The sequence below is a fragment of the Molothrus aeneus genome, chromosome 2 (genome assembly GCF_037042795.1).
Source record: "Molothrus aeneus isolate 106 chromosome 2, BPBGC_Maene_1.0, whole genome shotgun sequence".
In the NCBI taxonomy this organism is placed as follows: Eukaryota; Metazoa; Chordata; class Aves; order Passeriformes; family Icteridae; genus Molothrus; species Molothrus aeneus.
Genome location: NC_089647.1, coordinates 40,392,709 through 40,406,761, shown reverse-complemented (window position 1 = coordinate 40,406,761; position 14,053 = coordinate 40,392,709). Strand labels below are relative to the sequence as shown.

General features: G+C 36.8%; 1 protein-coding gene across 3 annotated transcripts in view; it reads right to left on the bottom strand.

Moving 5' to 3' along the window:
* The window catches only part of YAP1 (Yes1 associated transcriptional regulator), an 88,766-nt gene that overhangs the window by 51,715 nt on the left and 22,998 nt on the right, over positions 1–14,053 (bottom strand). The gene's annotated exons all lie outside the window — the stretch shown is intronic.

Sequence of the window (14,053 nt, the reverse complement as noted above, 5' to 3'; positions counted from 1 at the left end):
GACAACATAACCTGCTTCTTTACAAGCAATCTACTTACATTTTTATGTATATCAAGAACAACAAAATTTAAGAGTACACCAAGAGCAAAGAATATACTGTAGAAGACATATGAAAGAAAGTCAACCAAGCCCTGGAGTTGACTGGATGTATTTCAGAGTCCCATGTCTTCATGCTACATTTCTCCTCATCTCTGACTTGACTACTCATATACGCTGAGCTTGTCAGGATTGCAATCTTAAGTAACTTGCACTAGTCCTGTAATCTTGCAGTCTGTCTGGTAACTCTCCTACTCTACTACAGGGAACAGCTGCTTGGAAAGCAAGCATCACTCAAGCAGCCAAATATCCCCTTCTGTGCTAGAGCATGCATGGAGCTGGCTGGAAGCTGCAGCTGCCAACGCTGCTCCCACATGTGGGAGGAGCAGGGCCTGGGGCACTCTCGCCCCGCTCACAGAGCAGCCAAAACTGTTCTTTGCTGATTCTGCCCATGCAATCAGTGGGGGATTTGTCCCTTAAGTACAGTAACTGTAGTGAGACCATATCAGTGTCAGTACACAGAAGACAAATTAAATCTGCTGACAGACTCATGCTGCTACAATATACTTAGAAAATCATCTGAGATGAGGGATTTCAAATGAATCAATTTCCTGAATATCTTCATGAGATGTTATCTAGCACCTTATCTGAAAATCACTGGATATGTTAAAGTAAAAATGTCCCGCAGGTGAAAGCTGCTGAAGAGCAGTTTGCACTAAAATAAATCACAGCCATTAAAAATTAATTTGCGTCCTATCCAGAACTGTGCAAAGATCTAATAAACTGCTTAACTACTGAACACCGGTAGCTATTTTGTGAGATAATGACACTCAATTTCTGTACTTTCATAAAATTGAAGAGGACTACACTTCAAAACAGCAGATGTCGAAACATGGTTTACCTGATTCTGTAACTGCTATTTATTTATTTATTTATTTATTTATGGTCATGTAAAAAAACCAACATCACTGTGAACACTTCAGCACAGTACTGGAGGTGATTAATTAGGGAGTGGCAGACGAAAGGATGAAACATCAAAAGAAAGTGAATACTGTAAGCATAAAAGAAGAAACGTCTTGCAGAGGGATCTGGCAATCTTGCAATATCAACTTCTCCCAAGGAGTCAAGCTGCATGAAGAGATGCTGAAGTAGCCAAGGAAGGAGGTGAAAATCTGCAAATTTACAAACCACAGGAAGAATTCTTGCCAAGAATGAACCAACTGTTGAATCCACTGGACAGAAATATACTGGTCTGGGAGATTAAACCGGGAGGCAGACTCTCACCAGACTTCACCAGGAAGTACTGAATAAAAACATTATGAACCCTCTCCTAACTTGCAGGCAGAGGAAGAACACAGACCACTTCATCTCAGGTGGGAGAATGAACCCAATTTGTTGAGCAGAAAACTACCACAGATGAGCAACACAACTTATCAGAATACCAAGAGTAACAGAAGGACACAGAGGCATCTGTGTATCAGCAGCAGAAGAACAGTGAATGAACATAATGGAGAAGAAACACTAAAAGCTGATTTAAAATTCTCCCAATGTTAAGAACAGATTCGATTTTCAATCTGTACAAGCCAAAACATACTTGCAAAGCAAAACTACAATTCTTTCTTTAAGCATGTATCTGAAATTCACTGTAAGCATCAACTGAGAAATGAAAAAAACATAATCATCAAAAGCTGCAAAGCAGTAAGTTTTACAGTAAAAATATATGCCAGCTGCATATAAGAAATGATCGCTTCCCAATGTTAGACTTATTCTTTTAGCATTGTGCAATGCTCTTTTGAAAATACTGACCTCCCAGAAATAAAAAAGAAAAGTTTCCTCACTCTCACATTGCAAATTATTAGATTAAATGCTTTTAGTTCACCATAACTGGTAAAAACCAAGATTTTCCCTTAGTTTTGAACTGAAGGGTTTTCTAAATATGCAACAAATATTCCAGTATCCTGTAGAAATGTGCACATACTCTATATAAGGTGGTAACACTGTTCTCAGCACAGAGAATGCCAGTACTGACTTAGCAGTTTTTTGCACAAAGCTGCCCATTTGCTCCTTGCTCTCCTTGTTTTTGCTTTGCTGATCAAAGGAGTTGCCAAGTTTTTTCTTTACCATTACAAGCCAGGAAAAATGGCTCTCCTCAGAGAGGCCCCTTGTGAAGGTCACAAAGGTTAGCTCCACGAGACCTGGAGTCTGCTCTGATGCTGGAGCGATTGGCTGGCTTCCCTGCAGTTAACCTGCATTTCCCCTCCTTCACAATACTGCACTGGTTATGGAAACTAAATATGAAAGAACTTGGTGGGGGAGGAAAGAATTTCTATGGAGACACATTCTAAAACACTCCCAAGTTCTACTTGTTTTAGCAGCCTGAAAACCTAGCATTCGAAAACAGTTGATTTCTTTCTGGAGAACTCAAAAATTTCAGCCTGCAAGCCTCTCTATTTTGAAAGGAAAATCCAAAAATTTTGGGGTTTTTTGGCATTCAAATACATAGACACTACTCTGCCTTGGTCAGGAAAAAGTTTAAGATGTTTCCTTGCCCCATCTCTGGACTTAAACAAGAGGAACCCACATGTCACACCATCTTAATGAAGACTAAAATGAAGCCAACTAATCCAGATTCAGATTTGTAGCACTTTCCAGCTCCAGAGCAATATCACACCCAAGACACTTTTTTACTTCTAGGTCCTAAAGTTAAGTCATGAAGACATTTTGAGATACAAAACAATCATTGTGTTTTAGATGGCTGATTAAATACACTTCCCATTTTTCATAAATTCAAACCTACCAATCCCCAGGTAGCCACAATTATTCAGGTTTTTCTTATACATAAAAAATTTAACCCATAGTGTATACACTGAAAGCTCTAAGCCACTTCAAAGCATCTACTTCCAGAAAACTGATTCAGTGTTGCTCCGAGTAGGGGAAAGTAGTACAAATTTTGTATCTTGAAGAATCAACTTTCTGAGGCCTCATATTTTGGGGACACAATTTCATACCACTTTACAAATAAAACTTTGATTCTTAGCGTTGCTCAAAAAGCTTTCTTACCACCCCGAAAGTCAAGCCAGGCTCTTTCCTCTCTATATAACTATAGGTGTGAAGTTCTGTCTGCAGTGCCATCACCCATATGTTTGGACACATGAAGCCAATTAGAATTCAGCCAATGTGTCTGATGCTGAATCTACCTCTGCAGCTGTTTTGAGTTCATTATGTTACCAGGAGTCAAAACTACTTCCAGAATAGTCAAGATGTACAGCCCCACTAACTAGGTATTTCAAGCTGTTTAAGTACTCTCAAGATTTAACAATACCTAGTAAGAGAGAGGCTCATACTACAGTTTTATCTTCCTAGGTGGAATCAATAGGCTCCCTCTTCTTAACCAGTTGCCTCTGTTCACAAAACATTAAGGAAAACAAACTTCTCTATTGGGATGCAACAACAAAATACTGAGAATGCCAGAATCCTAAGCTGAAAACAATAAAACATATAATTAAAGAAGGAATATTATAGTTCATATAAAAGCACAGAAATGGAAGTGGGATTTTGACCTTGTTCACCTGTAAAAAGATGTAACAAAAGTAGAGACACCTCACGAGGTCTCCAGAACTACTTCAACAAGTCTAAATGTAGATGTAAGGAGAAATCCATACAATAGCCATATTGTAATAAAAAGCAAAAAGTGTATACTTTAGGAAAAAAGTGTATACTGTAGGAAAGAGCTGCATCTGATCATCATCAATATTTACTGGAGAAACTTTTAAAGAGGTACAAAAACACAATACCAAATTCCTTTTCTCCTCATTTGCAGGAGAGCTTTTACCACCAACACTTGTCATTTTTTGTCAGCAGGTATAATGAGGCATAGCACACTTCTGACAAAAAGCTTTATCAAACTTCTCAAGCCTCTTTAGGGATGGGCCACAAAGGTCAGCACACTTAACACCTACCAAACCCAAGCCTTCCTCCATTCTCATACAATTGTTGGGTACACAATGTGCTGGCCCGCAGAAAGCACAGACACCAGATCACCTGAGACATTTGCAACACCAAAACATTGAAAGTTCGCTTAACTTTCGAACTTGCCATGACAATAAAACCCCAGAGGAGAAAGAATTGGGTCAAGAGTCCATAACACATGCTATTTTGCTACCAGGCAGATCTTTGACCCTCTCAGTACAGAACAGAAATTCTTATCCTTCTGACTGATGTTGCTATGCAGACAAGAAGCCTCCCATGGTACATGTTGTGGAAACATTAAGGCATTTCTCCTGCTTTTGTCATTCAGACAATACAAGGCAAAACCCCCTTCTTATACCACCACCTACCCACACCACACCAGGGGGCTCTGCTGGTGTAATCACATTTTTTGACAAGTATTACTTAATGATTATATTAACCCATTCCTATCTAAGGAACTAAATTTATTATCTGAAAAGTGTGAGGCAACATCAGCTTTCTGCAGCTCCTGCTCTTACAGCCCCCACAGTTAAGAAGAAAGAAAAAGCTTTGGTCTAAAATATCTAAATATCCAAAAGTAAAAAGCCAACAGTAGACACTGATAAATGAACAAAAAACCCTCACCATAAGCAGCAGCAAGACAGGGATACCACTCAAATCTGTAACGGGAAAAGGCTAAAGTGTAGGACTACAGTTTTGTAAGTTTTTGTGTTAAAGGTTCAGATTGCTGTAATGCTTTTATAATGACACAACTGGGCCAAGGAATAGATGCACTGTAACCAGCCTCTTTCTGCTGTATGTAATACAGGAAGGACATCCAAGACTATTTTGGTAAGCAACCCCCTTCAAAAACATACTTTATGAAAATGCTGAGTAATTCCCTGATACAAGACTCAACCAATATAAGAATCTTTGGAGTGGTTGTAGGACCAAGTGTCTTACATCAGTCCTGCAACCGTAGAGAAGAAATATGCTCAGACCTATCATCTTTTTTGAGCAAGTTACAGAAAAATTACTACTTACACCTATCTTTCTTAAAATTTGAATTGAAAAGAGCTTCATGTATGGCAAAAAGCTTAAATGTTTCATTTAACCTATGTTTCATTTTATTTTATAACTTACAATGTAATCAAGAGGTCAATAAGCTTATAATTTCCAAATTAACAAAACAAACCTCCATAAATTGACATATAACATTAAAGGAAAAGAATACAGACATAAATGGGGATGAAGATCAAAATAATTCCATTTTATGTTTTCCACCTGAGTAATACAGATGTCTCAAATCATGAATATGACACATGACTTCCAAAGTTAGGTTTTTACCTTAAAATTTGACAGGCCTTATTTTTTAATTTAGCCTATAAACACCAGTAAACCTCTGCTGTTAGTGCAACTTCCAAGATTTTTATACCAGAGCAACTGGACCAAAGCAATCTTTACTATAATTTCATTGTTCATACCAGACATATATCCATAGAGGTAAACCTCATCTACTAAAAAATTAAAACCCCTTTGTTCCTGATATTTTAAATACAAAGTTTTAAGAGAATGCAGAGGTTTTCCAATAGGAAAGGGGAGCAGGACTAAGAACACAACAAAAACATACATGCCAAAATGTTTGCTATAAGATAGCTTAGCCCAGTGTCTCCAAACTTCCTTACCACAAATACAGGAAGAAGAAAAGGATGTGCTAGAGATGAACTAAGCATTATTTTACTCCTTAATTTTTTTTTTATTAATGGTCCAAAATACATGTTCCTCACCCCACTGGACTGTCTTTCACATCACTTGGGTTATACACACCCCTACACCCCATACTGTCTGAAAGATCAATGTCATCCTTGTGAAATGCACTCAGTTTCAGAACTTGGTCTTTTAAATCTAAGTTGAACAACTTACATTGAAAGGCTGACAGTAGCTATACTTTAAATCAAGGCTAAAATCATACATGCTTTCATCGTAACAGACTTTTGTTTTTAACGGGGATCACATTTGTTACATTCTACCAAAAGTTTTTGAGACTTGTAGAAGTGTAGGGAGGAGACAAGACAAAGCTTGTCATTTAACAGCATTTAACAGTGCAAAATACTGTTTTGTAAGAAGTTACATTGCTTCAATTTTCCAACTGGGGGATCCATTTAGGCACATTACAAATATTACCTGAAATTATAAGTCTAGAATGACAGCTACTAGAATTTCTGTTGCCTGTTTTCATAAATGCAAAGATAAATCTAATCTGAGATTCATGCTGAAGGAGATTCAGTCTGAATTAATTCTCCACCAAATACAGCAGGATTGGGAGAGGGAGTGAAAGAAGGAAAAAAGATTTTTTCTAGTACAAAGTTGAGTCCAAATCCAGAAGACAAAAATCATAAGCAGCAATGAAACCAGGCCTGATGCAAAAGGCACCATCCACTACAAAGACAAGATTCCTCTATTTGCTGCTTGCTGCAGACAAGAAACCTTTTAGTTTGCCATGATTTTAACATCAGTTTACATCCAGAAGGTGACTAGATAGTGACCGATCACCTCCTGAAAACTATTACTTCAGAGGATGATGACTTTAGCTTGAAGGATGATGCTCTATTAAGAAAACAGCTATGATAATTTACAGAAATACTTACTTGTTCTAAACACTATTACTTTTTGCTAGATCAAACAATCAGGTGGTGTATTCAAGCTACTGAGAAGCGGGACAGGTTCAGCAATACTCTTAGTGATTTCTGAGCCATTGGGCCACAAGGTTCCATTTCCACATATGGATAAACAGAAAAAAACAAATAAAAATCATGTGCCCAGAAAAGTCAGGAAGACAGACAACACTTGGAGAAAATCAGCCTTACATTGATCCAACACTCCCTAGGCATATAATATTAGCACCTCAAGACAGTCATCAGAAAGCCTGAAATTCTTTGTGAGTACAATTGCCTAAAAAACCCTAGTAAAGCGGCAGGGGAAATTATGGCCCACTTTCTAAGCTTACATTGGTTATGAGAGAGTGCTATTTACAATGTCACATGCTGGAACTTGTTCCCAAGCTAGCTAAACCTACACGCTTAATTGACTCAACAGACAATGCTGCATTGTTAAGACTAATCTCTTCCTACAGGCTACAGTTTCCAAACCATGAAAGTTTTTATACATTTTAATTTTTTTCAGCAGTTCTGAAATCAGAAAACTTCAAAATACACATGCACATACAGACACACAGTATAATAGCGACTATCACTAAAATTCACATATCCATATGCAAACTGAGTCATCAAAAACTCCAAGTACTTTAAAGAACACAGGAGCCAGCGGGTTTTTAAAGCTCCTATTTCAGACATCCAAGATGGAAAGGACCAAGGAAGAAAAGCCTGGGAGCGTGTTCATGTCAGCATGGAGCAGCAGGCCTCACATCACACTAGATTTTGACTAGGCCACCTTATAAAGTTTTTGTTTCAAGTTACTTCCCAAGAGTAAGGTTTTGGGAACTTCTAATTAGTTTAAAGTCTGACAAGTTCACAATTAAAAACCAATTTAAACAAAAATTACTGAATGCTGCAGACAGACTAGATTGCAGACAACCTTAGTTTTGCACAGTAAACAAATTTTATTAAGTAATTCAGCCATGAAAAGAAACTCCAGTTTTTAAATATTTGTATACCAACTATCAAAATAACTGCTGAATTCTGGAATTTAAGTGATTCAATTAATTTGAATCAGCAAATTTATTTGAATATATTATTGAAATTTAAATTATATTTGAAACAGCAAATTGGTTCAATCACTTTTATAACCAGCTTCAGAAAACTGAATTTTGATATCTTAGGATCCATCAAGATATTTTGATTTTAAAATACTCCTTCTGACTCCACCCTACCCTGAAACTGATGAAAATAAACAACGTAGAGAACACTACTAAATCTTAAAATTTCTCGAATAGCTTTAGGAAAAAATAATAAATAAATTGGAAAATTAATAAAACTATGCCTTCTCAAACTACTGCCAAATGTAAGTGATTAGCAGAACTGAAGTCTTCATAACATCACCAAGCAACTCTGAGAAGAGTACTTGAGTTGTTTAAGTCAATCATGATCAGCTGCTCTAAATGCCTATAAACACACACCTAACAGTTACCAACATACAGAGACTAAAAGTCCAGATAAACATTAAAAGGCATCAGTGTACACATGTACTTTTATTTCTCTGTACAGACCTGCTGTTTAATGAGTTCACCTTTGAAAATTTTATAGTTACATAATGAAGATTTGTATTTGAACTCCCTCTTTTTGTTGCTAGTATCTCAACAGGATAGCACTCAACAACCAAAACAATCATCCTCATTAAACAACACTGCTCCACTGAAAAGACAGCCTCCAAAAGGATATATTTACATATATGCAATGTTTCTCGAATAATATGACAGCAGGAATGACATGCTGAGTGAGCACTGCTGATAAAACCTGGTTTAGATAGTCTCCCATGTCTCATGTTTCATTGACTCAAGCTGAAAACAGCCTTCTAAAACATTGGAGGGATAAATTAACAACCATCACGGCTTTCCTCTATAATGCATCTCCTAATTTTTCCACACCAAGAAGCCATCAGGTTTATACTGTAGGAGAATAAAACACCTTTGCAAAAACAATGTATGATTGATTCCCTTTAATCTGAAGGGGTTTTTAGGCTGAAGGGCATCTGGTCCCACTTGTTTCACTTTTTTCTGATCTTCACAAAAACACCATTATTCAAGCTGACTGTAAAAATTAAAAGAAAAAGATGTAGATAGAAAATTGCTAAATTACTTAAAGCATAAAAAATGGACTCCAAAAAGTCAAACCATGTTGGAAAGATGCTCTTTCAATTGCCACAGGGTCTAATGATATTTTGACAAGACTGCAATTATGCTTCTGTTATAAGAAGAGATCTTGTTCTCCACGTCTTGCCAGGATAATACTGCTTTTAATTAATGCTTTTGTTGTGAAGTGTTCCCTCAGGCAGTAATAACTTTTATAATAATTTCAGTATGCAGCATGTATTTCCCCACACCGTTTACTCAAAACTTCTCATCATTTGGCCTCACGGATAATGCCCAGGCCCTTGCTTCCCAGAAGGCTTCAAAACATGGCTAACCCCTGCCATGCTGAGCAAGACACTGTTAAAACACGTCTTCGCACAATTGTTTCCTCTGCTTCCCTCAGGAAGAAAGAAACATTACATGCCTATCAGACTGGCACAACCACAAGAGAACCAAATTTCCTTACAAATATAAGTGCCAGTATCACTTTCAGGAAGCAGCACACGTCTTTCTTCTTTTCAAGTAGTTAATGCACACCTTTTGTGTACATTTTAAAAAGAGTTGAAACCATTGCCAAAGTGTCATAAGATGCTGATCTTCAATTCCATTTACTGATCATTAAAACTGGGTAAAACAATACAAGTGCAACTTTTCTTCTTAAAATCCACTGTATAACCCACCTCTCAAACTTGTAAAGTTATGCTAAAGGAAGTTCCAGACCAGAATTTCAGTGAACAGGCCATTACTGAAGCTGTGGAACTACAGACAAGTATTTATCCGAAGCTTGAGATAAGTACAGTAATGGGTGGGACATATTATGAAATCCCTGTCAAGAAAACTAGGCCTCAATTTAATCCACTCACTGCCTCTTTCTACCACAAACAGCTGTGAAGTAACTTGTTTTTGGTTAAATGCTACTAATTAATAAAACATGACTGTCTAAGTCCACAAGAAGGTGAGAAGTTTCAAACTAATTTCTATACGTCAATTAAAATTGGCTTTACAAGGTGTTTTGATAGATTATATTGACTTGTTAAGTCAATAAACACGCTGCAGGGACTCATTTTTACCTGTCATATGTTCTCTGACCATTTTCAATAAAAGAAATTAAAATATTAAATCTCACTTTCACTGAAATATTCAAACTTTGTGCCTTTTCTTTCCTTAATTTAAGTGGTCTCTGTATTTTAGCAGGTTCAGTTCTATAAAGTTTGAGGAGACAGTATGTTCAAAAGCAACAGTACATTTATACCTTCAACATAGGGAAGAATTAATATTACAGTTGCAAACAAAATGACAAACATTATTTCCAATTATTTTTCGTTACTTTTTATTTCTTTAATAAAACAACTCCAGTATTCTGCCTGATCTCTAAAAAGCAAAATTAATTTCAGAATTCTGTCCCCATTTCAGGCACAAACAGCTTCTCCTGCATGGTCTTTGCATGAATTTACTGGAAGTCAACATTTAAGTAGACCACTGTTTGTTAAGAATAAACGTACATATTGTCAGCGGCAAAACTGAAGGATTACATCATCCTTTGGCCTTTATCAAGAATGTCAAACTAGGTGACAGATGCCTCTAGTGCTTCCAAATTGCCTTGCAGTAGCTGGAAAGTGCACCTATCTGGAAGGACATCACTTGAATTTTTTAGCCAGGTTGGATTTGTGTGATTAGTCTAAAATCTGATGAACTAGCAAAACCAACAAGTTTTGTGATTGTCATTCACAAAAGCAACCAGTAAAAGACTTCTGAGGTTTTCAATGTAACAAAAAATGAAGTTATTTAGTAGGAACTCCATTTAACACACATAAAACCACTCACACAAAAAATAGAACTGTGATTATGTAATTATTTTTAGACTCAAACCTACCACAACATTGAGCTTTTGCAATCTTAACTGCCAATTTCTTTCACACTGCTGACATATTTGCCCAGAAAATAACTACTGATAGACTTAATCAGAGGTCAAATCCAAACCAATAATAAACACAGGCTTTCTTTATAAATGGCTGAATTGCCCCAATCAGTAGAGATCGCCTGGTTGCCTCTGAACAGCAGGCTATAGCATCCATTTAAGAAATTATGCTTTTGACCCCAAATTATCCTTCTTTTATCCTCCCTTTTCTTTCAGAGGAAGCCTTACTGCTTCCTTACTGCCTTACTCTATTCCCAACGCTTCTCATAATAAAGCAAAACATAATCTTGGAATTAAAATGGACTCACCAAACAGAAGCAGATTGAATAAAGAGTGGAAATCCTAGACCTCTGGTGATCAATACTATTAATACCAAATCATTAACTAAAGAAGGCAGTATCCAACCTCTAGAAATCTGTAGATTGTCTTCAATTAATCCTACAATCAAAAGGCTCGTACTATGAAATAGAGAAATATTACAAAAGGAAATCAAAGTAATTCATTTTTACTGTCTCTCTTCTGTAGTTACTGGGTGACATTACCACCAATGGCATATCTAGTGCTACTAGAAACAAAAAACAGCTTACAACCAAAGTGTAAAAAAAGTGTGTAACTCAGAACTGAGATTTGTTTCTTTCTGATTTTGTCACACTGGCTAAGCTGCATAGTTACTATGTAAAGACTATTAAAAATCACATGAAATCACTTCAAATACAAAAATTTCCAGAATCAGAACTACCACCTTTAGATCTCAGGCACACTTGATAATTTCTACTTTGAGAGAAATTTCGGGCTATACAAAGTCCTTGACTGAATTTACACAAAATACTTAACAGTGTTGTGCTTTTTTTGTTCCAAGGATGTGTCAGCCATTGAAGTTCTGTATTGAGCGCTGAGAATTTCAATGGCACTTATTTCTTAAAACATGCTTTTGTGTTACAAGTCTGACTTCTGCTTAAAATCAAATTGCATGTATTTTGATCTGTGTATCTGACTATATACATATGGGAGAATAAAAGGTTCACAGATGAGTTGAATAGATCTTTCTGTAATGAAACATACACTGAAACTATTTGCTGGATCCTCATATAGTATGAAAGTTAATTAAAGCATTCAAAGTTTACTTTAGTTTTACACAGCACAGCAGTTAAATCAAGCTGGTCAGCTGGAAGAACAAGTCACAAATCAAAAAGGAGCCATGTGTAGCAAGGAACAGGGTCATTTTTTATTCTGATGTTCGAGATGAACTGCAACTGCAGTAACTATTTACATAAGGAACAAGAGATTTTAGAAAAGGATTGAACTTAAGAAAATTTATAAAATACTACTGTTTACTAACACTTTTAAATGTTTAGTAAAATATCTGAAGAAAATACTACAGGCTTGAATTCTGTGTTAGTATCAGTTCTTCCAAGAATAAACCATGACAAATTCCTTTAGTAGCAGACCTGTATCTATTGGCTTCTTGAGGTCAGGATGAAGGCACTTGAGACCATGGCTCATGTTTGGACTCAGGCGTTTATTATTTCTTATCAGAGAAACAGCCTCACAACTATGAGTTCTGCACCCTTTCATTACAAAGGCACAAAATGGCTAACTATCTCTTGTGACAAGGTCTTTTAAGACTAAACTTTCCAATTAAGAAATGACACCTAGATTATTTTCCCTTTTAAGCCAATAACTGATCCCTCAAAGCCTGCAATGCGGACTTTTCTGTCTAATTACAAAACATCACCCAAACCCATGAAGAAGAAGGAAGAAGAAGGTAAAGAAGAACAACCTGCCTCCTCCCTAAAACCTCCATCTTGCTTCATATTTATTTCTATATTCTAAAACATCAAACTCTAAGTTTTCCACTCTGTGATATTACACACTTCTAACCAACTATACATCCATAATCCCAGTGCTATTAATAAATTTTGGAAGCCTTCTCCACAGCCTCAGGTCAAATGCAGTGCTCTCTTGCAAGTCTGTGCCTTTCAGCACCGAAAGTTTAAAATTCTCAGCATCCAGGGTTCCAACATGTACATACATGTTTCTTCTTTTCTTGTTTCCCTACATCAATTCCTGTTGGTCTGACACTCAGTACTCTTCATCACCCTGTTTAGCCTATGGCAACAAAACAGCCACATGTATTTTGAGAGAAAAAGAAACTGCAGCAAAAACCCAACCCATCCCTCCTCTTAGGCGTCCATATCAAGCCTAACTTTATGATAGGACATAAAGCAGTAGCATGCTAATTTTGTCACTAAAAAGCATAACAGATTGTACTGTATAAGCTTGCAATTGTAATTTCAAACTGTCATTATTACTTACAAGTGAGCTAAATCATTAACTCTTTTATTGCTTCTGTTGGACAGCTTTTCTTTAACATGAAAAAGAAATGAAGAAATGCCAAAACTGCATTATTTTTATGTTCCTTTCTATTTCTATCTCCCTCTAAACCCACCCTCACATTACCTGCTGTATGAATTTGAACCTTGCCCAACATTTCGATTTTGCTGGTAAGTGCACTTCAAGAACTTGCAACATGTCAAGGAACAAAAAAAAACCCCAACATGTTAAGCAACAAAAACTCCAACCAAGAAACAAGAGTGTGGTGTGGATACACTTATGAACAAATTTATGCATTTACCCTTCTTAATAAAGCTTGCATTCTGTGATTTATTCTACTGAAACAGACCTTCAGAACATCCAAGACTTTTGCTTGCACAGGTGTACTTACAACAAAAAGCTTTTGAGAACAGCAAATACTTGTTCTGATTTTACCTGGACTAAGAGCAGTCAGAGTTGCAACAGACCTACTTAAAAGTTGAGCTGCTAAGTACAATAGTTACAGCATTAACTATCCTGCTTGGATCTAGTACAATTCACAGTATTTATCAACACCTCACTTTAGAGCTAAACCACTCAGCTTTTGTTAAAAAAAAAAAATTCCCCCTCCATTTTATTTTTAGCACACTTAGATCAAGTTATTACTGAGTACAATTTTATGCCAACAAGGCAGATATTCTGGTAGGAGTCTGTTATAGACCACCCAACCAGGATGAAGAGGCAGATGAAATATTCTGTAAGCAGCTGGGAGAAGTCTCACCATCTCTAGCCCTTATTCTCATGGGAGACTTAGACTTACCAGATGTCTGCTGGAAGTACAACACAGCAGAGAGGAAACAGTCCAGGATATTCCTGGAGTCTGCAAGAGACTTCCCTTACAGAGCTGGTGAGGGAGCCAGCTAGGGAAAGTGTCCCCTTAGACCAGCTGTTTGTGAGCTGAGGAGGACTGGTGGATGGTCAGAGGCCATCTTGGTCACGGCACTCACAAAATGAGTTTTCAGTTCTCAAAA